This window comes from Tenebrio molitor, chromosome 2 (genome assembly GCF_963966145.1).
Source record: "Tenebrio molitor chromosome 2, icTenMoli1.1, whole genome shotgun sequence".
Lineage (NCBI taxonomy): Eukaryota > Metazoa > Arthropoda > Insecta > Coleoptera > Tenebrionidae > Tenebrio > Tenebrio molitor.
Window position 1 is genome coordinate 33,216,355 of NC_091047.1, and position 27,916 is coordinate 33,244,270.

The 27,916-nt window shown below is 34.4% G+C and overlaps 4 long non-coding RNA genes across 12 annotated transcripts; 2 read left to right on the forward strand and 2 right to left on the reverse strand.

Annotated features, from left to right (window-relative positions):
- Positions 1–468: 468 nt before the first annotated feature.
- On the reverse strand, positions 469–6,125 carry LOC138124543 (uncharacterized). Of its 8 annotated transcripts, none has more exons than XR_011157187.1 (3): positions 3,402–5,098; positions 2,147–3,211; positions 469–1,958 (listed from the first exon to the last, which is right to left on the reverse strand). It is a non-coding gene; the product is annotated as an uncharacterized lncRNA (long non-coding RNA). The 8 variants fall into 8 exon arrangements; XR_011157186.1 differs by having other exon boundaries at positions 3,398–5,098; XR_011157188.1 differs by having other exon boundaries at positions 469–706; positions 761–1,958; positions 2,147–3,683.
- Positions 6,126–8,393: 2,268 nt separating this feature from the next.
- LOC138124545 (uncharacterized) lies at positions 8,394–8,996 on the forward strand. Its single transcript, XR_011157193.1, has 3 exons — positions 8,394–8,483; positions 8,527–8,821; positions 8,873–8,996. It is a non-coding gene; the product is annotated as an uncharacterized lncRNA (long non-coding RNA).
- LOC138124546 (uncharacterized) lies at positions 8,949–10,472 on the reverse strand. The gene is made up of 2 exons (XR_011157194.1): positions 9,379–10,472; positions 8,949–9,322 (listed from the first exon to the last, which is right to left on the reverse strand). It is a non-coding gene; the product is annotated as an uncharacterized lncRNA (long non-coding RNA).
- Positions 10,473–11,747: 1,275 nt separating this feature from the next.
- Positions 11,748–17,938, forward strand: LOC138123731 (uncharacterized). 2 transcript variants are annotated; one of them, XR_011156897.1, is made up of 5 exons: positions 11,748–11,945; positions 12,842–12,976; positions 13,035–13,169; positions 13,227–13,736; positions 13,792–17,938. It is a non-coding gene; the product is annotated as an uncharacterized lncRNA (long non-coding RNA). The 2 variants fall into 2 exon arrangements; XR_011156896.1 differs by lacking the exon at positions 11,748–11,945 and having other exon boundaries at positions 12,229–12,976.
- The last annotated feature ends 9,978 nt before the right edge of the window (positions 17,939–27,916 follow it).

Below are 27,916 nucleotides of genomic sequence, written 5' to 3' on the forward strand. Positions count from 1 at the left end.
TGATCTAATATTAATATTGCCCGCGGATTCATGTTGTTGGCATCTGTTATAATTTGTTGCATAGTACATTGCCATTTTGAGCTTTCATAATTTTTCTCTTTTTTAATTTTTAGCTCTTCTTTCAAGCGATTGCACCGAATTTGTAAACGTTTGCATTTTTGTGCCAAACAATGCTTTGTGTAATAGAGATCCTTTATTAACCCCTTTATGTCAAATCCAAAAAACAGACATTTTGCGAATGCGACGGGCCGGGTAAGAGACGCTTTGTCTCTTTTGATCTAGGAGGCCATGTTCTAAAGTTTAAATAAATTCGGGACTGTTTAGTTGTTTTTTTAACAAAATGGACAGAAAGTGTTTTATTTGTGGAAATTTGAATCCTTTTTTCCAATTTCCAAGCGATTCTGATATCAGAGAAACAAATGGCTAAAGTCTCTTAAAAGATCTTGTAGTATTTTTTGAATAATAAAATTTCTTATAGAAGGTAGTTTATTAAATGGTATTATAGATCTCAACAAAATTACAGATCATCTTCAAAAAAAGTGACACTCACTAAAGATGCTGTCCCATTCGTATTTGTAGGAATTCAGATTCAAAATATGTATACAACATGCAAAATGTTTTCTTTGGTTATTTTAGAACCCTGTTGTTGTTTGTACGAATTCATATCCTGACCCAGTCCCCAGATGAAAATGAACCTGCTTCTTCCCTGCAAAACAATACATATACAATACAAATTTGGCAAAGTGATCTTTTATGTCACTTTTATCCACCATCATCCTAGGATCTTTGTTAAGATTAATAGCCCTTCAAAATCCGAGTCAATTGCTGTATCCCAGTGATTCATTTGTAGGCATTATTGAGAATTGCGAATATAATACAAAAACTGTCAAGTACCTTTTCTACAATATGAGAAACCATGTACTCATTTGCATGACTTGCTGTATGATCACCTCCTTCAAAATTCAGCGTTTTCCTGTGCAGACCACAAAGCTGCAGTATGCAATGTTATTATTAAAACAGCTGCGAAACCAGTCCTTAGTAATATTTTTGTAGAATAAATGGATTCTTTGAAGACTAAGCTTGAACAGTAAACCACTGAGCTGAAAAGTTTTGAAGTTATAAATAGTGCTCTTACCTTTAAAAATGTGTTTTGTTAGTGTTGTCATCTAGTTAAATTAAACCCAACATTTTCGTCTTCGTGTTTTTTTTTTAATTGGCTGACAACAGTAATCAACAGTAATAACATAAAAATGAGGCCATTGACCTTGACGTTAATTAATTGACGTTAATGTCAAATTCAGTTGTAGTTTGATTGTTTGTTGAGGAGATGTCGCTAGTAGATGTCCATCAACATGGCCAACTTCATCTAGCTTCCGCTGCCCTCCATACGGCCGTCCCAATAAGGGTCTAAAGCATGACCAACTTCATTCATATTCGCTTCGCTTCTATATGGCCGTCTCAATTTAGCAAAAATTTGTTCCCGCAAAGTAGTCCATGAAACGTGCATCATGTGTCGCCATCTTCCGTCAAGTTGACAACTTATTCATTCTAAAGTTTAAATAAATTCGGGACTGTTTAGTTGTTTTTTTAACAAAATGGGCAGAAAGTGTTTTATTTGTGGAAATTTGAAGCCTTTTTTCCAATTTCCAAGCGATTCTGATCAGAGAAACAAATGGCTAAAGTCTCTTAAAAGATCTTGTAGTATTTTTTGAATAATAAATTTCTTATAGAAGGTAGTTTATTAAATGGTATTATAGATCTCAACAAAATTACAGATCATCTTCAAAAAAAGTGACACTCACTAAAGATGCTGTCCCATTCGTATTTGTAGGAATTCAGATCCAAAATATGTATACAACATGCAAAATGTTTTCTTTGGTTATTTTAGAACCCTGTTGTTGTTTGTACGAATTCACATCCTGACCCAGTCCCCAGATGAAAATGAACCTGCTTCTTCCCTGCAAAACAATACATATACAATACAAATTTGGCAAAGTGATCTTTTATGTCACTTTTATCCACCATCATCCTAGGATCTTTGTTAAGATTAATAGCCCTTCAAAATCCGAGTCAATTGCTGTATCCCAGTGATTCATTTGTAGGCATTATTGAGAATTACGAATATAGTACAAAAACTGTCAAGTACCTTTTCTACAATATGAGAAACCATGTACTCATTTGCATGACTTGCTGTATGATCACCTCCTTCAAAATTCAGCGTTTTCCTGTGCAGACCACAAAGCTGCAGTATGCAATGTTATTATTGAAACAGCTGCGAAACCAGTCCTTAGTAATATTTTTGTAGAATAAATGGATTCTTTGAAGACTAAGCTTGAACAGTAAACCACTGAGCTGAAAAGTTTTGAAGTTATAAATAGTGCTCTTACCTTTAAAAATGTGTTTTGTTAGTGTTGTCATCTAGTTAAATTAAACCCAACATTTTCGTCTTCGTGTTTTTTTTTTTTAATGAGCTGATAACAGTAATAACATAAAAATGAGGCCATTGACCTTGACGTTAATTAATTGACGTTAATGTCAAATTCAGTTGTAGTTTGATTGTTTGTTGAGGAGATGTCGCTAGTAGATGTCCATCAAATGGGAACATTTGATTGCATGTAAAATTCAAAATTGAAACGGCCATATAGAAGCGAAGCGGATATGAATGAAGTTGGTCATGGTCTAAAGTTGATTCAGCTAACCTAAAAAAATCGTTTGGTAACTAGCCCCATCTGTTGCAACATTTTTAACATAAATCTTTATGGGTTGATGGGGAAACCGTGTTTTTTTGTCAGTTTGGCGGAACAGAAGGTCGTGGGCGGAACAATGTGAACCGGACTTGATACTACCCTTTCGACTGTTAGAGAAAATTCGAAATTTAAGTAAACCAATTATTATTTTTAATTGCAGTAACCCCAAATATGCAGCTTCTGTTGCTTTCATAGCAGGGTATATTGTAAAAAAATTAAATTAAATATTTCACTGCGACAGTTGTCTCTTTCCTATATTGTCTTTTTCAACCCCTGGTCCTCTTTTACGTTCAATTAATCTTCAAAATCGTTGACTTATCCAAATTATCAGTTTGTAAGTTTTTTTTGAAAGAATTGGCAGATATTGCCACCACAGAAATTTTATCATATTTGGCCCAAGAAAATATTTGCAAACAACTCGTAACAATTTTACTTCCACATTTAATTCGTAATTCCCTCTTTATCTGTAACACACATAAAGACAAAATTTGTAGTTATTATAGAATAATTGATGAAACCACTTTTAAAGAATAGTTGTTCACAAAAAACTGATTCCATAAAAAGAAAATCAATTGCTAATAAACCCATAAGTGGAAAGGTTTTAAAATTATAATACTACGTATCTACCAAAGAGGTACCTACATACCTACCTACCTATCCACCCATTTAGGTATGTTCTTTAGTTATGACTCCTTTATGCTTTTTAAAATTACGTTACTTTCGAGTTTTGTTCCTTTTCCATTGTTTTATGTAAATGATGTATTAAATATAGTTATATATTTTCCAGTTTTACAAGACTATTACATATTTTCGTTTGATTTTCATATCTTTTTGAAACTTCATGACACTTGTGAAGGAAACGTCAATCATTGTTATTAACATTTTTCTCCGCTAGTTGGGGCTAGTTACCAAACGATTTTTTGAGGTTAGTAGAATCAGTTTCAACAATGAAAATTGGCGTATTGGGACGGCCGTATGGAGCGCAGCGGAAGCTAGATGAAGTTGGCCATGTCCATCAAATGGGAACATTTGATTGCATGTAAAATTCAAAATTGAAACGGCCATATAGAAGCGAAGCGGATATGAATGAAGTTGGTCATGCTACGTCACGTCCACCGCTGAATTTTGATTTATTAATTTTTTTCCATTACTGATCAAAGTGCACTAAGCAAATAGAAACAGTAGTGAACTTTCTAATCACATGTAGGTAAAAGCACGACCTGCTGTATAATAACCGGCCTGTTCATTTCATTAAAAAAGCATTGCGAAAATGTTTCCGAGAAAGAGCCAATTTTCGCCGATAAGGGCGCCACAGTACGGGCGCTTGTAAAAAATAAAAATGCGGAAAAATATGTTTAGACATGATCTTAGAGTTAAGATTGAGTACAGTAAGTTCATATTTTCTTTCTAAAACAGTACTGAACACAATTGTATTTTTGATTCTGGATTTTGGAAATTCGAATGTCATTTGAACGAGAAAAACGTTCGGTGACAAAAACTTAAGATGAATAATATCCCCAAAAAGCGCCCGTACACTAGCGCTCTGCGGGGATCACTCAAATTACACTTTTGAACAGGCCGGTTATAATACAGCAGGTCGTGGGTAAAAGTAAAATGAAAATAAATAAGTCACAAAAATTAATAATTATTTAATGAAAAAAAAAAAAAATGTTACACAGTCTAGGACTGGTTTACAAATCTATGAGGGGCGTGATGACCAACTCAATAGACCTGGACCAATGGCTTAACGTGACTTCCGAATCACGAGATAGAATATAGCCTTTTTTTTCCGCCCTGGGTCGGAATCGAACCCGCGACCCTCGCGTCCCTGAGCCGAAACGGACTCCCTAATAATAATATACAAATTATTTATTGCAGTAGGTATTTAAAGACAGTATAATTATACCGGGTTATTCACGAGAGGGGTATTTCTGAATTTCTCTTTGCCGCAACCCATTATACACATTGCAACAATATCTTGATTTCAAATTTTGAAAATAATTATAACTGAATCCACGACGGCTTTTAGTCCTGTCTCTTTGACGTTAAAGCAAAAAATCTTTGTCAATTCGAAAAAGTTGTTTTTATAATAACGACAAAAAGACTGATATGATCCTTATTTTGGAGAGCGTGGAAGGAATTCTGTCGCCGCTGCGGATGTTTTCAAACCGATGGTAGACACTTCGAACACCTTTTCCATTAACTTAATTCGTTAATTTATTTGTTGAATTTTGATTAAATACAGGTTAACTGCCAATCGGACATTTCTGACAAATCTATTCAACTTACTTTGATTTCTAATTTAAAAGAAATAACACATTTGATTTAGTAGTCACTCCCATTGTATTGTTGATTGCGGCAAAATAAAAATTCAGAAGTACCCTTCTCGTGAATAACCCTGTATATAAAAAGGCTGACGGTTCCGACGGTTGGAAGTGCCCACCAGGCAGTGACGTGGGAAATAGAATAGATGGAGCATCACCATGTAAAACGTTGATTCCTATATGCAACGTTCTAAGTAAGGGCAAGTTATGCAGCAATAATAGCAAATCTGTTCTGTATTTGCCTAACATTTATGTGTCAGTTGCGCGGGTTGCAGAGGATCGTATCTGTTGTTTTTATATTAACAAAAAGGACCTATTTGTTTGCTTTCATATAATTATAAAACTCATACTTTTTGAAGATGACTAGCACGTGTTATGTTAAACATTGCAAAAAAGAACAATAACCCTTCTATAGATAATGTCATTACAAGGATCTGTAATGTTGTTTTTGCTACTTTACCCTCTAACTTATTTTCTCCTATAGATATATTTTAGATTTTGAATTTTTTTCGGAAAATCATAATTTTATATTAATCAAACAAATAATTGTTAATTATACCAAAATTAGACTTCATTACTTTAACAAACAATTCAACAAAAATTTAAAAGGTAAGTCTGTAAGACAGCTTTTTTGTTCGACACTGTCAGAATTTGAGAATTCTCTCCTGCGTGAACGGATTTTGATAAATGTCACAACTTATCGAAACGAAACGTCAAGGTAGTTTTAAAGATTTTAAGCGATGTGGATCCTTTAAGGGGCTCGTCGAACAAAAAGCGTTGTATTCAACTCGTTTCACTCGCGTTTTAAACTGGCCCACTCATGCCAAAAAAATCCCAACTTACACACAAACTCGTTAAATAAACTACCATTTAACAAAGGTTGTACTTTTTAAACATCGATAAATTAATTTGGCTTTTGTCCGTTTTTATTTAATGTATCTTTTTATTGTATTTTGTTATCCCCATCATTATAAAACTTTCGCAACAGCAACCAGCAATACAATCGGTGGCCATCTTGGTAAGGGCAAAAATGTACAGGTGGGAATCAAAGCGGTGTATCTTAGCGTGTATCTTAGCGGTGTGTCTATTCTATTTCCCGCGTCACTGCCACCAGGTGATGTCGAAATCGCTATAGGGCGAGTTTTCTATGCTGTAGGGGTTGTATAGGCAAAATTTTAACAATATTAAAGCATCTTCCTTAAATAATTAAATATAGAATAGACCAATAATGAATGTTTGCACCGTCGTAGTTTAAAATTAAGAATAGCTTAAAGCCTTGGTAAAGCTTGGTTTAAAAATAAGGAACGTGGGTGCAAATGGGCACAAAAGGAAAACTTGGCCTTATGGCCTTTTCAATGCGGTTTCACTCATAGAGAACCTCACGGGCGACGAGTAGACTAGGAATAAAGTGTAAAGGGATGGTCACGTGATCTGCGCGTAAAACCAATTTGCTTTATACGCATACCAAATTCACCCAAGACTTCAAATCTGTCTTCTCGAGACAACTGAAGATAACTTTACAGTGTTTTCGTAAGTATAAAAAAATAATAGGAAAATTAATTTTATAACCTCACTTTCAATGACAATTGACTTGTAAATGAAATGAAAACTTAACTAACACTACTGGAATTTTGTAGGTTTTTTTAGCAGTTAGTTAGATTGGAATGCCTTCGCATCAAATTTTTTGCCAGCATGGGAAAATTTTACACGGTCGAGCTTGCGAAATTTTCGCCAACGTTATCGCATTTATAAAACACGAATGACAGTGTGTTCTGTGTTAGAAACAATCAGGAGTTATAAAATTTAATAAAAAGTTGATTTTACGTGTAATACTTTTATCCACAATATTATATTAGTATTATAAAATAATGATGCTAGAGTTCGCCCTCAAATCTGACAAAAATCCCCTATTCATTATTATTGATTATATCACAAACTGCTTAAACGTTTTATTCTACGGTGAAAATTTCCCATTACATGATGCGCCACTGTCGTGGTTCCCAGTGATTCTCATTTTCCCTACGCCACTGACGTGTTAAAGGCCGCGCAAGCTAAGCTCCGCCCCAGGTTCTTTACAGTTTAATACGATTCTAATACAAATGGGAAGAGAAACAGGGTCCAGGGTCGTAGGGTTTGTATACCCTTTACTGCTTCCCCCATCCCAATCCCCATCCTCAAGAGATAATATAGTGGAGTAAAATCGGACTGAAATTATGACTTTTAGTGATTCCAAGGTATAACTAAATGAGACCTATACTATCTTGTAGAGGACATTTTGGGGCATAAGGAATGGCCATCTACAACTTTTTTAAATAGGACCGAACTTTGAAAACGGCCTTTATACGTAGTTGAGGTGTAGTCCGAAAAACTACGTTTCTCGTAACATTTAACGTTGTGTTAATTCAACCATTGAAGTTATAATTATGATTTTCTGTATGTGTAGTAAAAGGTACAGCGCTTCCAATAGTGAATCGGAAATTTCGCGAATATCGATTGTTTTGAAAAAAATAATTAATAAATTTAGATTAATCAAAAATGCGTAACGTTTTTAAAAAAAGAATTAAGTCAGTAGCCCGTATACTTTTTGAGAAAATAATTTTTTTATTCGACGAGCGAACGCACCGGGCGGCTCCTGGCAGGCAGATATAACCCGGCACGCGTATTTAGTCACCTATCGATGTAGGGATTGTAGCAGTCTAAAAACAATAATTATTGTAAAATTTTGAGTATGTAAATTTTTTTGTATTTTTGCTAAAATTTACTTACTTTAAATGCTTTCTTCTTCGTCATATTCATCCTCATATAAACAAGAAACATTGTTCTGACATTTTTTGCGAGAACAATCACTTCAGGATCCTTCCTTGATGCGCATACATTTATTGTTTAATTATTTTTTTTAATTTAAGAAGGAGATAAGCAATACCATTACAAAAAAAAAAGCAAAATATTATTTCTCGTCGATTCTCCTGTTCCTATAAAAAATGTTAGAAAAATGTCTTCAAAGTCAATCAATATCAAAAAATATTATTTTTCAACTACTAGTCTCAGAAGGCTTAATTATTGACTCTCGAACCGACCCCAGAAGTAGAATTTCTCTCAGTAGGTTAATAATAATTTTCGTTATTAACCTAGGTGAATAATGAACAGCCGTCACCTAGCAACGAAAGATTTTCGTTGATTTCATTGGTTAACATAGACGATTTTCATAGTAACCGTTGAAAAATGAGAACTCGGATCGTCGCATCGGACAAAATAATTTTAGTAATAATTATTATTCGAAAGGGTTTTAACGTATCTAGTAGTAGATGGAGATAGCCTATTTTGTAGAGTGTGCAAGGTATGTGTGCATCGATACAGATGTGAATGCCCAGAGTATGCAGTGAGAAATACCATGTGCAAACACATACACATGGTATGTATGTATGAGGAAAGAGTGGGTACTAATTATGTTACAGATAGTGTTGTGGAGATGCTAAAGGAACAACCATCACAAATTAAAAATTATCACCAGGAAGAAATTAAAAAATTTGTTGAAGAAAAGATTGCTACTGAAGACCTATCCATTGATAAAGAAACAAAGAGAAACATCGAGGATGAAAATTTAATGCATTTTTTAAAAGGATTGGACCAAGAAGCCCACGAGAGAGTAATGAGAAAAATTAATATAATAATGAAAGAAGAACAAAAGACCAACACTCCTGCATCGACTAAAAGGAAAATGGAGAAACAAGATTATTATCCTGCGAAACGGTAAAGCTGGGCAAATTGTAATTATATTTTGCTAATGTCACTGTGTTGCAGATAAGAAATGACCAGTTTTTTAAATTATTGTATTGTATTATGTATATTATGATTTATGTAAATATATTTATATAACTATATCCGAGTGTTTTTATTGCACTACATATTAGCCAAGCACAACACAATTTTTAAAATAAAATGAATTTAACAAAATTCAGTTTTTTATTTTATTTTTATAATAGTTTTAACAAGTTTTAATTTTTTTCATATAACTACATGTACATAAAAAGGTTTCAAATTTATTATTTGAATCACTGATATAATTAGTCTAATTTGAATCAGTCGTCTCGTTTAGTGAGTTTTAATTTTTCCCCTAAAAAAATAAGTTGGCAATGCGGAGGTATCGGTGCTTTTTAGTGTCGTCTGTTGATTGCCCCTACTTGTTATCTCAGTTTTCCATCAGAGTTCCCTCTTTTAGTTGTCGTAAGCATGGTACCTTCTATCTAGATACTGCAAGAACCAATCTGCTACAATATTCTAGCCTATATCAGATGGTTAAGAATTACTCTGATGTGGAGGGAAAGTTAGACGTTTTTTGTACCAACAGGCAAGAGATCAGAGCACTAAGTTCGTATACAACCTAATCGAGTTTCCATAGTCTTCTCGCCATGAGAATCAGTAGTATTAATAGCTGATCTTTTTCAGTTGACTCGTAATTGGGTTTATACACCTGTAAGTCAGCTTTACAATAATAATAATAATAATAATAATATGCATAAACCATTAGCAAATGCTTTTACTTGTATTAGTAAGAGATAGAAATACATGGACTCTATTAGATAGAAAAAGACAAATATATAGTATAAGCAAATGCTTATTCTTATTCATACTACCCCTTGTCATAAATTTGTGTGATGACGAGAGTTCATTGTAAAATAAATTTCAATCGGTTTGTTGATTTTTTTTTTACTTGTTTCGATGACGTCATCACTCGAAAACAAATGTCTGCTTGGAATTTTATTTGATACTATTTTTATTATTATACTATTATACAATTCTATTTTTATAAACTAAAACGCTTATTATCGCTTTATAAACGGTTTGAAATCGGTTTGTAAAAAAAAAACGGTATCGCTTTACAAACGGTTTGAAATCGGTTTGTTGCAAACCGTATCGCTTTACAAACGGTTTGAAATCGGTTTGTTGCAAACCGCATCGCTTTTCAAACGGTTTGAAATCGGTTTGTTGCAAACCGATTTGTAGCTTACTTAATTTTCTACAGGGTTACTCCTCTGGTAAACTCAATTCTGGGGCATACTATATACGCTTAAATCGTTTTACATACGGTTTGGGATCGCTTTGTATTTTCACAATTAGATGGCCACGCAAGAAGACAACGAATTGTTGATCGTAATAATTCATTGTGTCGTTTATAAGTTTCAGAATGTTGTAAGTCTTTATTTGTAACTGTTAATGTTTCATAAAACTAAACTAAAGTGTTTAAGTTAATTTTGGATATATGTACATACAGTATGGAATAAATTCATTAAAAATTAAACAAAATATTTTTCAAAAAAATCTTTCAACAGATCAATAATTTTAGTTTATAAAAGTACATATTTTAGTATCAAATAAAATTCCAGGCAGACATTTGTTTTCGAGTGATGACGTCATCGAAACAAGTAAAAAAATCAACAAACCGATTGAAATTTATTTTACAATGAACTCTCGTCATCACACAAATTTATGACAAGGGGTAGTATGAATAAGAATAAGCATTTGCTTATACTATATATTTGTCTTTTTCTATCTAATAGAGTCCATGTATTTCTATCTCTTACTAATACAAGTAAAAGCATTTGCTAATGGTTTATGCATATGACCCATTAAATCTCTCATCACACAAACACACACACACACAATTTTATCATCGTTGCTGTTGGTGTTGCTACTGCTAAGTACCATATAACAAATTTTAAAACACACATAACACAATAAAAAATCTCCCTCATCACACACAGACACACAATTTAATGAGGCCATCGTTGCTGTTGGTGTTGTTACTGCTAATCCAATCGAACTTTATTTTAGAAGGCGCCACAATTTTACGACTCAAACGCTTTTTTTCACTTCAACATCAAATCAAACTTTTAAGCGCTCGATGACCGAACCAACTCGAATTTAAATTTCAACAGGAAATCAAACACTTGCACGCACGCACAACGACTAAGCCAAGACATCGACCACGGCTTTGAATCAAAATCAACATTTAATCTCAACAGGAAAGCAAACTTTTGCACACACGATGAATCTGAATATTGAGCGCCACTTTTTTTCACATCGACATCAAATCAAACTTTTACGGAAACAATGACTGAACAAAGAAATCGTAGCCACCGCTTTAAATCGAACTTGAATTTAATTTTCAACAGAAAATCAAACACTTGCACGCACGCACAACGACTAAACCAAGAGATCGACCACCGCTTTGAATCGAACTCAACTTTTCATCGCAACTGGAAAGCAAAATTTTTGCACACACAATGACCACCGCTTCGAAACGACATTTCAACTACACGTCCGATTAATGAATCGAAATCTGCACTCCGTTTCGAATTGATCTCGACTCTCCATCGCAACAGAAATGCAAACATACACCCACACGATGACAGCGTCAAGATGTCTGCAACCGCTTCGAATTAACCTCGACTCTCCACCGCAACAGAAATGCAAACTTTTACCGACTCGATGACTGCATCAAGATCGAGCAACGCTTCGAATCGATGTTTCAATTAAACGTCTGACGAATGATCCAACATTGGCTCCCGCTTTGACTTTACATTGAAATCAAATATCTTGCGCCGCCAACTATTCAAATTTACAGCTTCAGAGTTCAGTCCAGTCTAGCAAGTCTAGTTCCAACCGTCCCACGATCCAGTCGTACATACTTTGAGTGCGGTTCAGTACAGATTTCAGAATTCAGTACTTCAGTCTAGTTCCAACTTGTCTGTGGATCCAGTCGTCCTTTGTGAGTGTTCTTGATCATCAATAACTTAAAAAATGTTTAAGTGTTTAAAATGTAACGCTTCATTTCATCGGAAAGATCACTTAGCTCGTCATATGAAGATGCATGGTAAGAATAATTAATATTTTTTCTTCTTTCGAAACTAATCAGAGATCGGCAAAATACTCCCACCACAAGACCCTCAGTGTCTTGCTCGCTCTATTAGTGGAGTAAAATCGGATTACAATTATGATTCTAATTAGTGATTCAAACGTGTAACTAAATGAGACCTATCCTATATTGTAGAGGACATTTTGGAGCATAAGGAATGGTCATCTACAACTTTTTTAATAGGACCGAACTTTGAAAAAAACGGCTTTTATAACTACGTAGTTGAGGTGTAGTCCGAAAAACTACGTTTCTCGTAACATTTAACGCTGTGTTAATTCAACTATTGAAGCTATAATTTTGATTTTCTGTGTATTTGTACTCAAAAGTACAGCGCTTCCAACAGTGAATTGAAAATTTTTGCAAATATCAATAGTTTTGAAAAAATAATTAATGAATTTCGACTAATCAAGAATTCGCATCGTAAACTTCACTCTGCTGGGACCTATGTGAAATATTGAAAATTTCGATACACATGCAGCGAGTCAAATGTAACTAAGATATTGGAAAAGTTAAAAAAAAGAATTAAGTCGATTGCCAGTGTACTTTTTGAGAAAATCATTTTTTTATTCGACATGCAGAAATAACCCGGAACTTTGTATTTTTGCTAAATTTTACCTATTTAAAATGCTTTCTTCATCATTCTCATTCTCATATAAACAAGAAACATTGTTCAATTCTGTATTGACAAAATAAAAAAATTGGCTTTACTCGTCCGAGATAAAATTTTCGAATTCGCAATTGACACGCAAACAATTCATTTGGCGAACTCAAAGCTACCAAACCACTGCACTAGAGTGGTGGGAGGCGAAAACCTTTTTCCGCCGGTATCTGCTAATTATACTATGTTTTTGTAGACATACAAAAGTCATCTATTTCCTGTGAAGGATGTCAGCAGACATTTACCAGGAAGGAAAATTATATTCGACATAAAAAAAATTCCTGTATCAACTCCACACCTCCTCCATTAGTTAAAAAACTGCGTTTAGAAGGTAAACAATTTTATAAAAATTTATTATTTTTTTAATTGTAAAAATATTTGATTCTTAGCACCAAGTTCTTCATGTATTTCCTGTGAAGGATGTCAGCAGACATTTACCAGGAAGAATAATTATATCGGACATAAAACAAAATCGTGTATCAACTCCACACCTCCTCCATTAGTTAAAAAACCACGTTTAGAAGGTAAACAATTTTATAAAAATGTATTATTTTTTTAATTGTAAAATATTTGATTCTTAGAACCAACTTCAGCATCTACATCAACAGCCATAACTCCACTCCACCACCAACAAAAGTTTTTGTCAAATCTTTCAAATCAACTATTTATGTCACCAAATTGGTCATTATCGAACCAATATGCATAAAACTAACATTATTAAAATTAATAACATTGATGATGCAGAAGATAATATAATGAAAGAATTTAAAACAGCATTTAAATCAAGAATATCCTCATACATGATAAAAAATGTTAACAATAATGATTTAGAAATTAAATTTTTTTTTTTAAATTAATACATGAAAATCTTGTTAAATTCATAAAAAACAAACTATCAGAATTTAATCAATTAAAAATTAATTTAGAACTCTTCGCAAATTACATTTTACCAACCAAAGAAGTAAGAGAAATTAAGTCTTTCAATACAAAAAATAAAATTTTTACTTTATCCACCAATCTGAACGAAGAATTGGAACAGATGTATGAAATAATGAAAACAAAAATGAGTGAATTTGCTGAAAAGGATAGCGGTAAGTAGTGTTTTAACACGATATAATTTTTATTAATTAATTTTATATTTTCTAGGATGGATTTTAACAAAGATTCTATATTTAGAAATCAATTTAAATAACTTCACCCCGTTGCGTGGATCCACCTACTTGAAACTACCACGAGATATTGTCAAGAAGAAGGCTGTTCTAAATATTCAAAACGAAGATAACGAATGTTTCAAATGGTCGATTTTGGCAGCGATCCATCGTGTTACTGATCATGCTCATCGGGAGGAACAATATCATGAATTTGATGGGGAACTTGATTTCACTGGTATTTCATTTCCTGTAAAGTTAAGTGATATTCCTAAATTTGACATGTTAAATAATATTAGTGTAAATGTGTACGGTACAGAACTCAAATTTGATAAAATAAAGGACAGATGGTTCTCTGAAATTATCGGTCCGTTTTATTTAACATCTTAGCAGCGGAAATTGCATGTTAATTTGTTGCTTATTGTAGATGATGAAAAAATGGTAAGTCATTATTGTCTTATTAGAAATCTTTCTCGTTTGGTATCATCACAGTTTTCAAAAAACGCACATGCCAAATTTATATGTAACGGATGTCTCTTATTTTTTTCTACAGAAAAACGATTGCTTGAACACTGTAAACATGCTTGTAACGAAGTTGTACAAACATGTCATGTTAAATATTGGATTAAAATTCTTATATTGTATTGTATTGTAAGAATCATAGCCTCCAGCTATATTTAACCGGTCGGGCCAGGTAGCCACCCACCCCTACCAGAGACGACTGGCGGGTAGTTCTTAGTCTTGACCAGAAGCTTGTAAACTCTGAGAGAATAAACAGCAGCCCTAACTTGTGTGTTTTAAATCTAAAACCATCCAAATTAACAGGCATTCTGTAGATCAGACAATCGATCCTACAGAATCAAACATTGGTCCTTCGAGCCGGATAGTGTTCGTGTTCGTGTGTAACGTGTTCGTCATCGAAAGCACCGTCCACAACAGAAATAAAGCGAGTGTGCGAATTGCGAAAATCCAAATTCGTGGTACCAAGTAGAGTGGTAGCAGTGGTACTTTCAACATTCACCGGAGCACCATTCCCCCATACATCGGACACCACAAAGGCGATCTTGAGCATCAGGATCCAAACATCGCACTCCTCCAAGTCGAGCTTCATCAGGACAGGTTAGTGGCTCACTCAATCCATACACAAAAAAAAAATCCTTCCAAAAACACTCAAACACCTTAGCGACGGCTATCTGTACTAAATCACATAGAGCACTTCATAATGGCTAAAAAATTAGATCAGGCTAAAAGTAATCGCTCAGTTATTGAAGGCAGACTACAGCGAGTAGCGCAATTTATTGAGGTTTTTGACTCGACAACCAGTAGCATAAATCTATTAAAAGCGCGATTAACAATGCTGGATGACATCAGAAAGCAATACGATGAAGTCCAATACGCTCTAGAACAACTAGACGAACAAACTACTCACGAAGAGCGCTCAATAGAACGTGGTCAATTCGAAGATAGGTATTGTGCTGCGTTACCTAAAATAAATGACATTATTGATATGAAAAATGCACCCGCGCCTCCTATTAACACCGCACCAAGCGTAGTCGGCAATCAGCAAAATAACGCATCAAATAACGGGTTTTCTCAATTAAATCTACCTGTGTTGAATCTAAAAACTTACGACGGTAGTTGCAAGGAATGGCTAAATTTCGAAAATTCGTTCAAATCGGTGATCGGGGAAAACAAAAATTTAAATAATTGTCAACGCTTGCAGTACCTAAAATCGGTTCTACGAAACGAGGCCCTACGCGCAATCGAATCTCTACCCATAACTGATGAAAATTACACAATTGCATGGGAAGCACTTGAAAAACGTTTCAAAAACACGCGTTTAATAGTTGAAGACCATGTTTCAGCAATTTTGAACGCTGCTCCCATTCTTAAAACATCTAGCACAATGCTTCGCGAGCTTTTGGATACAGTAAACACTAACATGGCCGCGTTAGAATCATTAAACATACCAGTTGCAAGTTGGGATGCAGTTATTGTGCTTATCATTTTCCAAAAATTAGACTACAGCACAAAAAGCGAGTGGCAAATGACTTTGGATAATAGCATACCCACGTACAAAAAACTAATTCAATTTTTAGAAAAACGCTGCACGGTACTGGAAGCTTTAAATGCAACTTCATCCGACAAACAAAACAATTCCAAAACGAATCATCAGCAAACAGGTAAACCGCGAACACTTACGCATGCAGGTGTAAACAAAAAATTACTTTGCACGTTTTGTAAAAATTCAGAACATCATATCGGTCAGTGTGGTAATTTTTTGGAACTCAACGCACCCGATAGAAACACACAGGCAAAAAGATTAAATTTATGCACGAATTGTCTACGCGATAATCATAAAGTCGCGAACTGTTTTTCGAACTCAAAATGCCGAACGTGTAAAGGCAAACATCACACATTGTTACACATAACACAACCTGCACAACAAAATGACGAATCAATCACAATAAACAATCATACGTTGCCAGTAAAAAATGTAACCGAATCCGTCCTGTTATCAACTGCAGTGATTCTAATCAAAAATCGCAAAAATCAATATGTACCATGTCGGGCATTTTTAGACACTGGTTCTATGTCCAATTACATAACGGAAAAACTCCATAAAAAATTGGGACTAAACGCTTCTCCCGTAAACTTCACAATAAAGTGTCTCAATGGAACAACCAGCACTGCAAAACGTGAAATTTCAGTTAATTTGAAATCCAGAATAAATGAATATTCAATGGACTTAAAATGCTTGGTTATTCCAAAAATCACCGAAAATTTACCGTTGAAAACAATCAGCCCATCTTTCTTGGAAATTCCAAAGAACATTTCGCTAGCCGACCCTAAATTCTTTGAAAGTAGCCAAGTAGATTTATTGATAGGCGCCGGCTCCTTTTGGAAATTGTTATGCATAGGACAGGTAATCTCTCCGAGAGGCCTTACTTTTCAAAAGACCCACTTTGGATTTATTGCGGGCGGCACTTTTGGAAATCCCGAGTTCAACAATACAACCACCTGCAATCTGGCGGCAACAATAAAACCGGAAACAAATTTAGAAAAACAGGTACAAAATTTTTGGAATATGGAGGAAATCCCCAGTATTGTTGGCGACACGGAGAAATTATCCGTCGAAGAGATCGCTTGCGAACGGCACTTTCAAGAAAACACCACCCGCGATTCGGAAGGTCGTTTCGTAATACGGCTCCCTTTCAAAAACAATAACCTAACAATCGGTGATACGAAAAATGCATCATTAAAACGGTTCTACGGCATAGAAAGAAAATTATGCAACGATCCTGAAATGAAAATTCAATATTCAAATTTCATGTCTGAATACCTTGATTTAAATCACATGGAAGAATCTAAAATAGCAAACAAAAATGAATGCGTCTATCTACCTCATCATGCTGTGGTCAAAGAATCCAGTACAACAACAAAATTAAGAGTGGTGTTTGATGGATCACTTAAAAGCTCCAATGGCTTCAGCCTTAACGATAATCTGATGTGTGGACCTGTGATACAGCCCGATCTATTCACAATTGTGGTTAATTTTAGAACTTATCAATTCGTATTAAGTGGTGATTTAACTAAAATGTATAGATCCGTGCGTCTACACCCTGACGATTTTAAACATCAACAAATTTTCTGGCGTAGTGACCCCAATGAACCATTAAAATCATTCAGTTTAACCACACTCACTTATGGATTAAAACCATCTAGTTTTATAGCAACTCGTTGTCTACAAGAATTAAGCAATCAAAACAACGAATCATTTCCAAGAGAGAGTGAAATAATTCGCAAGCATTTTTATATGGACGATTTATTAACGGGATCTAACACTGCTTCAGAGTTAATAGATATCAAAAACAATCTTGTCAGCATACTAAATCAAGCAAAATTTGAATTTAGAAAATTTCAGTCAAATGAACCGAAAGTGTTACCAGTTAATAAATCCGAAATATGCGATCCAAACGTACCATTAAACAATAACGAGAACACGAAAACCCTGGGGTTGTATTGGAACTCTACCACCGACACCTTGAAATACGAAATAAAATTGCAAAACATTTCAAAAAAGATAACAAAGCGAACAATTTTATCCCTAACTGCACAAATCTTCGACCCGTTAGGTCTCGTAAGTCCCATAATAATGTGGCCAAAATCGGATCGGATTAATAACATTGTGCAAAATGTACCTGAAACTCGTGTAGCAATGTTAACGACAACCCGTAAAATTCTACCGGAGATGCCCGTTTTGACAAAATACTTCGATTTTAACAAACTGCAAAGAGTGATGGCATGGGTATTACGTTTCATTCATAACACCAATCCAAAAAACAAAAACAAGCTTTCAGGTTCAGTCCTCACAGTACACGAAATGCGAAATTCGAGGATTACAATAGTCCGTCTAATTCAATCAATTCATTTTTTTGAAGAACTTGAACACCTGCGCTATAACAAACCTGTATCTAGAAAGTCAAAATTATTAACTTTAGACCCGTGTTTAGATGAAAACGGTTTAATTAGAGTTGGTGGACGCCTGAAACATGCCAACATTTCCAATGACATCAAGCAACCGATTATACTCCCGAAAAACGATCACGTAACAAAACTAATCATAAAAAATGAGCATAGGCTACAATTGCATGCTGGGGCGCAAGCCACTCTTGCAGCGATTCGCAGACGTTATTGGATCTTATCGGGTAGGACCGTTATTAGGCAGGTAATTCACCATTGTATTAATTGTTTTAAAGCAAGACCAACATGCGCTAATCCTAAAACAGGTAATTTACCTGCACATAGAGTACAACCAGGTAGACCCTTTCAAACTTGTGGCGTGGACTATGCTGGCCCTGTGTTAATACGAGAATCGCGGGGACGCGGAAAACGCGCACTTTTAAAAGCCTACATTGCCATATTTGTTTGTTTTACCACTAAAGCGATCCACATCGAATTGGTGACTGAATTGACAACAGCTGAATTTTTAGCAGCATTACGCCGTTTTGTCGCTCGCCGTGGTCTGCCTCAAAATATCTATTCTGACAACGCCACAAACTTTGTAGGAGCGAATAACGAGTTGATCGAGCTAAAAAATTTCTTTGAACAAAAACAATTCAAAAATCAAGTCATGAACCAATTAGTCAACATGAGTATCAAGTGGCATTTTATACCCCCCAGGTCCCCACACATGGGTGGGTTATGGGAAATCAATGTAAAGTCTGTGAAGCAACATCTCAAAAAATTTTTAGGCGAAACAAAATTAACGTACAGCGAGATGTATACAGTTTTAGTACAGATAGAAGCCTGCTTAAGCTCCCGACCCTTGATACCTATTTCAAATGACCCAAACGACCTAGAACCACTTACTCCAGGCCATTTCCTAGTGGGTGAGTCCCTAACATCAATTCCAGAATACGACGTGAGTGACGTTCCCATGAATCGGCTCTCCAGATGGCAGCTAGTGGAGCAACTACGATCCCATTTTTGGAAACGCTGGCACCGGGAGTACCTCACACAGCTTCAGCAAAGGAGCAAACCAAAAGGCACGAAGAACACGCCCATGGAAATCGGCGCCATGGTGTTGATGATGGAGGATAACGCACCGTCCTTGTCATGGAACTTGGGTTGTGTCATCGAACTGCACCCGGAGATGACGGCGTCACGAGGGTAGTGACGGTGCGGACAAACCAAGAAGATTTCAAACGCGCAGCACGCAGGTTATGTGTCCTCCCGTTGGAGAAATAAATGTGAAGTGATGTGCGTTTGTGTGTGTTTGTGTGTGCAAAAAGACTGAGTTTCCGAACAATAAATCACGTTTTCTTTTTAGTTAAGTTTTCTTTTGTAAATTGTTTCAACCATTCGTATTGTACAATATAGATTAAGTTGCTTGTAATGTATCATGCTTCCTAGACAACTCCTTCTGTATTTATATTGAAGACGCAATTCTTCAAGGCGGGAGTATGTACAAACATGTCATGTTAAATATTGGATTAAAATTCTTATATTGTATTGTATTGTAAGAATCATAGCCTCCAGCTATATTTAACCGGTCGGGCCAGGTAGCCACCCACCCCTACCAGAGACGACTGGCGGGTAGTTCTTAGTCTTGACCAGAAGCTTGTAAACTCTGAGAGAATAAACAGCAGCCCTAACTTGTGTGTTTTAAATCTAAAACCATCCAAATTAACAGGCATTCTGTAGATCAGACAATCGATCCTACAGAATCAAACAGAAGTCGTAACGAAATTGACAACATCCGATTTAATTACAAATAAATTCGGTAAACAAGTGCCAGCTAACGAATTAACATTTCAAAATTTTGAATAATCCATGAAAGTTCCATTCACAATATATTTTGATTTCGAGTCTGTTTTAAAACCATTACCTGACACTAATAAAAATTGCAATAGAGATGTTCGAAGCATTAACACATCAACATGAACCGTATAGTTTCGGATATTATATTAAATGTTCATATAATGATTCACTCTCGATATTCCGTACGTATCGTGGACAAAAGGCACCCGAAATTTTTGTTACGTGGTTGGAGGATGATGTTAAAAACATTTACAAAAATCATCTAAAACATATTGTCTCCCTCAATATGAATCCGTTAGATGAATTAATATATCAAACGTCTACGGAATGTCATTTATGTAAACAACCTTTTGAAAATGAAGGGGATAGAGTAAGAAATCATTGTCATTTAACCGGTTCATTTTTAGGTGCTGCACATTCTGTTTGTAATCTAAATTATAAAATACCGAAATACATCCCTGCATTCTGTCATAACCTCACAAATTACGATGCCCATTTATTTATTAAAGCTTTAGCTTCAAAAAGTTCTGATATTCACTGTATTGCACAAACTAAAGAAAAATATATCACGTTTTCAAAAAAGATTTTAGTTGATCAAATCAAAATTAAAAATCACAATAATTGTAATAAGGATAAAGAAATAGATATTTTTTATTATACCTGAATCATAATCCCTGTTTTTGACACTAAAATGCCTGCGAAAAAGGGCCTTTAAAACACTAAAGCTTTAAGGGTTGCTTAGGTAACAACAAATTCACCTATATTTTGAACAATGATAAATAGACAATCAGGCTTATTATGGTGACCATTGGTTATTTACCAATATTGAAAGGAAAGCAACATTGGATATTGAAATATTTCAATAATTAAAATATTCCCTATTATGGTGTCCACATTGGTAACGCTTAAGTAACCTTGGTAAATTTCAGATGTTAGATAGAAACACGATACGAAATTTGCCTTCTCCAGTGTCTCCAACCTAAAGAATTAGGCAATATTTTTAGGGATTTACGATTTTATTTGACATGAATGACATGTCAATGTCATGCTAGAATAAAAAAGTCTTCCAAAAAATACAATTTGATCAGAAAAAACAGGGCGGCTATGAAAAGCAAAATTTCTGAAAACATGCAGCTTAACTTAATAAACTGTCACTTGTCAATAGTGACATTTGCCTCATTTTATTTAAAAATGTTTTTACTGAAGAATGCCGTATTTATGAAAATAGAATCTCCTTTTTCAAACGAGAAGGACGAAAATGGTACTTAAATAGATTTACTACACACAACTTTGTTTGTTGGAGTTTCGGCAAAATGTCTCATCATCGTGGTTATAACTTAGGATAACTGAAGCTTTCACTCATGTTTTCAGAAGTTTTATTTTATCTTTTTCGTTAACCATTTGTCTAACATTTGACGTCATTTAAATATTTTTTTGTTCGACACTGTCAGAAATTGAGAATTTTCTCCTGTGTGAACGGATTTTGATAAATGTCACCACTTGTCAAAACGAAACGTCAAGCTAATTTGAAAGATTTTAAGCTATTTGGAGCCTTTAAGGGGCTCGTCGAACAAAAAAACGTTGTATTCAACTCGTTCGTGTATCAATTGGTTTTTTTTGGCACGAGTGGACCAGTTTAAAATGTGAGAGAAACGAGCGTTTTAAAGGTCCACGAGTGCCAAAAAAATCCAATTTACACTCAAACTCGTCAAATAAACTACTATTAGTTGCTCCCCCCTGGATGAAATAAAAAGGCATAGTCTGTGCCAAGAAACGACAATTACAGTCGATTGCAAAAAAATCTAGTATCTACATCAAGTTTTCTAAACTTTCATTCATCCTCCTTATTGTCAATTTTGATGTTACCGAAACCAGCAAAATGTCAAAACTTTTCATGTTTTACGTCAGACCAAGGCAGACATAACAAATTTACATTCATTTTCACTTTTAGGTATACCTACAATACGAAATAACCAATATCCAACAGTAATAAGACCACCCCAGATCGTTCTTAAATTTTCCAATATCAAACATTGGATGTCGTAACCTCTTTTGTCACAGTAATACCCAAAACACGTAAAATTGGTTATTTTCCAATAATCTGAAAACTTCCAACATAACGAATCAAGGACAGATAACCAATATGCCACCATAAACAGACTTCCGAATTTTCTTAGTTATTTTCTGTTTATCCGTTAATAAACAATATCCAAGAGTCACCGTAATAACCCTGATTGATACACAATTTATGATAGCAACGAAACAACAACAATTGACCATTTCTATATTAACGATTAATGACACAGATTACTTCGGAAAAGGTGTTTCAATTTACTTTTTTTGTTATAATTTTCAGATTGTAGTGCAGGTATAATAAAAAATAGCGTATGATACACGTTTATAAGGGCCTTTAAAGCACTTGCGACGTTAAAAGCACTCCGCTACGCGTCGTGCTCTTAAACTCGTCGCGCGTGCTTTAAAGGCTTCCTTATAAACTTGTATCATAATATACTATTTATGACACTAAGATTTGTTGATTCACTACGCTTTCTACCTTTTTCGTTAGAAAAATTAGCGAAAACTTTACCGTCTGAAGACTGTTTGAACATTAAAAAGTTTTTCCCTTAAGAATCTAAATTTTATTTGATCAGGCAAAAAGGAGTTTTTCCTTATTCCTATGTAGATTGTTTTGATAAATTGAATGATGTAACTTTACCGTCTATTCACCACTTTCACGATAACTTAAATAATAAAGAGATGAGTGGAGCAGATTATAAACGAGCCCAGGAAGTGTGGGGAATATTTAATTGTAAGACGTTAGGCGAATATTCTGATGTTTATTTGAAATCAGATGTTTTATTATTGGCAGATATTTTTGAAAATTTCAGAAATGTATGTTTGCGTATTTATGATCTGGACCCTGCTAATTATCTCACAGCACCTGCTTTAAGTTGGGATGCTTGCTTAAAATTACAAAAATAAAATTTGAACTTTTAACAGATATCGATATGGTACATTTTTTTCGTCAATCAATTAGAGGAGGTCTTTGTCAATGTTCAAAACGTAAAGCGGTAGCGAATAATAAATTTTTATCTAACTGCGATTCCTCGAAACCCACATCTTACATTACATATCTACCTAGATGCTACGAATCTATACGGTGCCGCGATGTCGGAATATCTTCCGTATGCCGGTTTTCACTGGGGAGATGAAACCGATTTTAATGAAACCGTGATTAATAGTATATCAGATACCGGAGATGTGGGTTATATTTTTGAGACTGATCTAGAATATCCATCTGAATTACACGATCTTCATAATGATTTACCTTTTTGTCCTGAAAAATTCATACCACCTACCGGTAAAACACAAAAACTCTGTGCAACGTTACATCATAAAAGACATTACATTTTACATTACAGAAACTTAAAACAAGCACTTCAGCACGGATTAAAGTTGACAAAAATTCATCGCGTTCTAAAGTTTAATCAAGCACCGTGGCTAAAATCCTATATCGATTTAAATACAAAAATGCGTAATAAATCTACAAACGCTTTAGAACGCGATGTTTTTAAATTAATGAATAACAGCGTTTTCGGAAAAACAATGGAATCAGTGGATAAAAGAGTAAACGTAAAATTAGTTACATCATGGCATAGTAATGGTAGAAAACCGGGGGCGGAAAATTATATTGCAAGACCAAATTTAAAAAATTGTTCTATTTTCAACGAAAATTTTGTTGCAATACAGATGAATAAGGAATACGTGTTATATGACAAACCCCTTTATGTCGGTTTCACAATTTTAGATTTGAGTAAAACTATTATGTATTTACGATTTTTTTTACACTTTCTTGAAACGTAAATATGGAGACAAAGTTAATCTTTTATATACGGATACAGACAGTTTAATTATAGAAACGTTATGTGACAATTTTTATGATGATATTAAAGAAAATTTAACCCTTTTTGACACTTCCAATTATGACGCAAACAACATTCACGGGATACCAAAAACTACATCAAAACTACATCAGTAATTGGTAAGATGAAAGATGAGTATAAAGGTCATGTAATTTCAGAATTTTACGGAACAGGTGCTAAGGCTTATTGCATCGATGTTGAAGGTGAATTGTATAAAAAAGCAAAAGGTATTAAACATAATGTCACCAAATATGATTTAAATCGCACTGATTATCAAACAGCCGTCTCAATGCCAGATTCGATTATAATAAAAGAAATGACCATTTTTCGAGCACAATTACATACAATCTACACCGAACTAAAGAAAAAAATTGCTTTATCTTTTGATGATGATAAAAGATTTGTTTTGAAAAATTCCTCAGGTAAAACATTATCGTGGGGACATAAAGACATAATCTCGAATGAAGTAACAAAATAAATCTCGGCAATAATGCTGGTTGGACGAATAAAAAACATTGCGTTCTAAAGCGCATTTGAGTATTTTAACTAGGGGTGCTAATTGACCATTATTTATGTACTATGTGTATTTTTGTACATATATGTTTACGTTGTGTATTTATGTATGTATTTGTTATAATAAACACTGCCTAAGATATTCTGTTGTAAACATCGTGTTATAAAACGCATTTGAGTATTTTAACCACGATGCTATTTAACCATTATTCATGTATTACGTATATTTTTTGTATATATTTACGTTGTGTATATAAGTACAGGGCAAGTCACATAAGGTTTATTTCTGAATTTATTTTGTACGCAACCAAGAATACTAATTACGCTGACCACTTGATACCATTTATAATGTGATTTTATTTAGTAATCCACGTAGGTATGTAATTTGGCTAAAAATGTCAAAATGACAGTTGATGAATTTAATTTTTGATTTCATTAATCAGAACAGGAAAACGTCATTAGTATTTTTGGTTGCGTACAAAATAAATTCGGAAATAACCCTTATGTGACTTGCCCTGTATATGTATGTAGAAAGGGACTTTCGGGGAGCTTTTTTATTCGTTGTCGTACGAAGGTGAGGATTTCACTAAAATTCATCTAATTTTTACCTGAAGCCATTTTTATAAAGAAAAGTAAAGAAAAGACAATTTTTGCAAAAAAAGTATGCAAAGATACTTATGGGGTGTTTTTTTTTTGGTTTGCAGCAAAGCTAGACGTTTGAAGGAATTTTGGGGAACCTTCAGGACTTTCGAGGACTTTCGCAGCAAAATTGGTTGCCTAAAATTTCAGAACTTTTTATACTCTATTGGGACTTTCGAAGAACTTAAGTTAAAGCGAAAATAGTTGCCTAGCTTATGCAGTCTTAACTTCAAGAAAAAAATCAGCAGTATTAATTAGCCTCTGAATTAATTAAAAATACGTCAGGCAATTCTCTGCCTATACCGCGTTACATTTCGGCCAACTTTATAAAAAAATATTCCTCTTTGTGAATTCACTTTAAAAAAAGATACTTTTGGGGAATTCGTGTTCTTCAAAAGTACCCCTACGTGATATCAATTTTAAGGTTATATTCTATTGGAAATGATGTTACAGACTATCCTGGCCTATCTGAGACTTTTTAAAAAGATCTAATTATTTTGGAGACAAAGCTGACATTAAATTGCTATCCACAGGAATCCCGCTGCAACCCCATTCTTAAAAATGTAAAATATGAAACGGAATCGGGTGACCCCTCTAGTATTTGGCGAAATATTTTTACAACTGATTTTACTTGATTGATGATTAAAAAATACTCACAATTCCTTGAAATTATCCCAATCACAAACAAATAAACAAGCCGGATTCCGAATCATTCTTCAATTCCCGCAAAGGTACTTTTGGGGAATTCGTGTTCCTCAAAAGTACCTTTACGTGATATGCGTTTTAGGAGTATGTTCAATTGGAAATGATGTTACAGACTATGCTGGCCTTTCAGAGCCTTTTTAAAAAGACCTAATTATTTTGAAGACAAATTTGTCATTAAATAATTATCAATAGGAATCCCGCTGCAACCCCACTCGTAAAAATGTAAAATATGAAACGGAATCGGGTGACCCATCTAGTATTTGTGGAAATATTTTTATAACCGCTTTTACTTGATTGGTGATTAAAAAATACTCAAAATTCCTTGAAATTATCCCAATCACAAACGAATAAAAAAGCCGGATTCCGAATCATTCTTCAATTCCCGCAAAGGTACTTTTGGGGAATTCGTGTTCCTCAAAAGTACCTTTACGTGATATCAATTTTAAGGTTATGTTCTATTGGAAATGATGTTACAGACAATGCTGGCCTTTCTGAGCCTTTTTAAAAAGACCTAATTATTTTGAAGACAAAGTTGTCATTAAATTATTATCAATAGGAATCCCGCTGCAACCCCATTCGTAAATATGTAAAATATGAAACGGAATCGGATGACCCCTCTAGTATTTGGCGAAATATTTTTATAACCGATTTTACTTGATTGGTGATTAAAAAATACTCATAATTCCTTGAAATTATCCCAATCACAAACGAATAAAAAAGCCGGATTCCGAATCATTCTTCAATTCCCGCAAAGTTACTTTTGGGGAATTCGTGTTCCTCAAAAGTACCTTTACGTGATATGCGTTTTAGGAGTATCTTCAATTGGAAATGATGTTACAGATTCTCCTGGCCCTTCTAAGCCTTTTTAAAAAGACCTAATTATTTTGAAGACAAAGTTGTCATTAAATAATTATCAATAGGAATCCCGCTGCAACCCCATTCGTAAAAATGTAAAATATGAAACGGAATCGGGTGACCCCTCTAGTATTTGGCGAAATATTTTTATAACCGACTTTACTTGATTGGTGATTAAAAAATACTCAAAATTCCTTGAAATTATCCCAATCACAAACGAATAAACAAGCCGGATTCTGAATCATTCTTCTATTCCCGCAAAGGTACTTTTAGGGAATTCGTGTTCCTCAAAAGTACCTTTACGTGATATCAATTTGAAGGTTATGTTCTATTGGAATTGATGTTACAATTCCGTCCATTTTGATCGTGATGATATCGTAAATTTTCGCATTTTTAACTGTTAATCTATCTTTTAAACTCTCAATTTGATATACTAATCTATTTGGCTCGTCTAGTAACCCTTTATACTTATTATTTTCACTTACCTACGTTGTGTTTATTTTTCGTCGACAGTCACCTTTATAGTGATGATGATGTTTTATCTTAAGGCCTATTAGGCAATACTCAGTAGTCGTAACACAAATTCGGAGACAAAGTAGTGTCAAAACGCATGGAGGAAGAGATTTAAACACAAGTTTCCCCACAATTATTTTATTACAAAATATTCCGAAGCCTTGTTTACAAAATAGATGAGTTCTGCGGGTTTGATCAAATTTTGCCCTGTGTTAAAATTATTGTTGAGGTTATGTTTGTAATCAAATTCGTAAGAGACTTTCCTTGTAATTGTGCTCATGAATTTAAACAAATGATTGAGGCGTCAGTCTTCACCTTTTATCATTTTATGTTATCCAATTTAGATTTGAAAGTTTGATTTTGCTGTAACCCCCATTTTTATGCAACCCTATTTACGTAAGGCAAATCTACCCTAACCTTCAGGTAACTTGTTCGAACTTATTTTACCCAAGTAACATTTAATATCGCGTTTACTAAGTTAGACTTGTACCAGAGTCGGAAGGTAACATGCTCGCGGCATTTGATAAGTGCATCGCATTTAACTATTACGCCCTACTGCCGAAATACCGCTTCCGGTAAAAGTCCGGTGCTTAAAACACCAATCACAACTTCCGCACAAAACCCGGGTACACAAGTCCTCGCAAATTAATT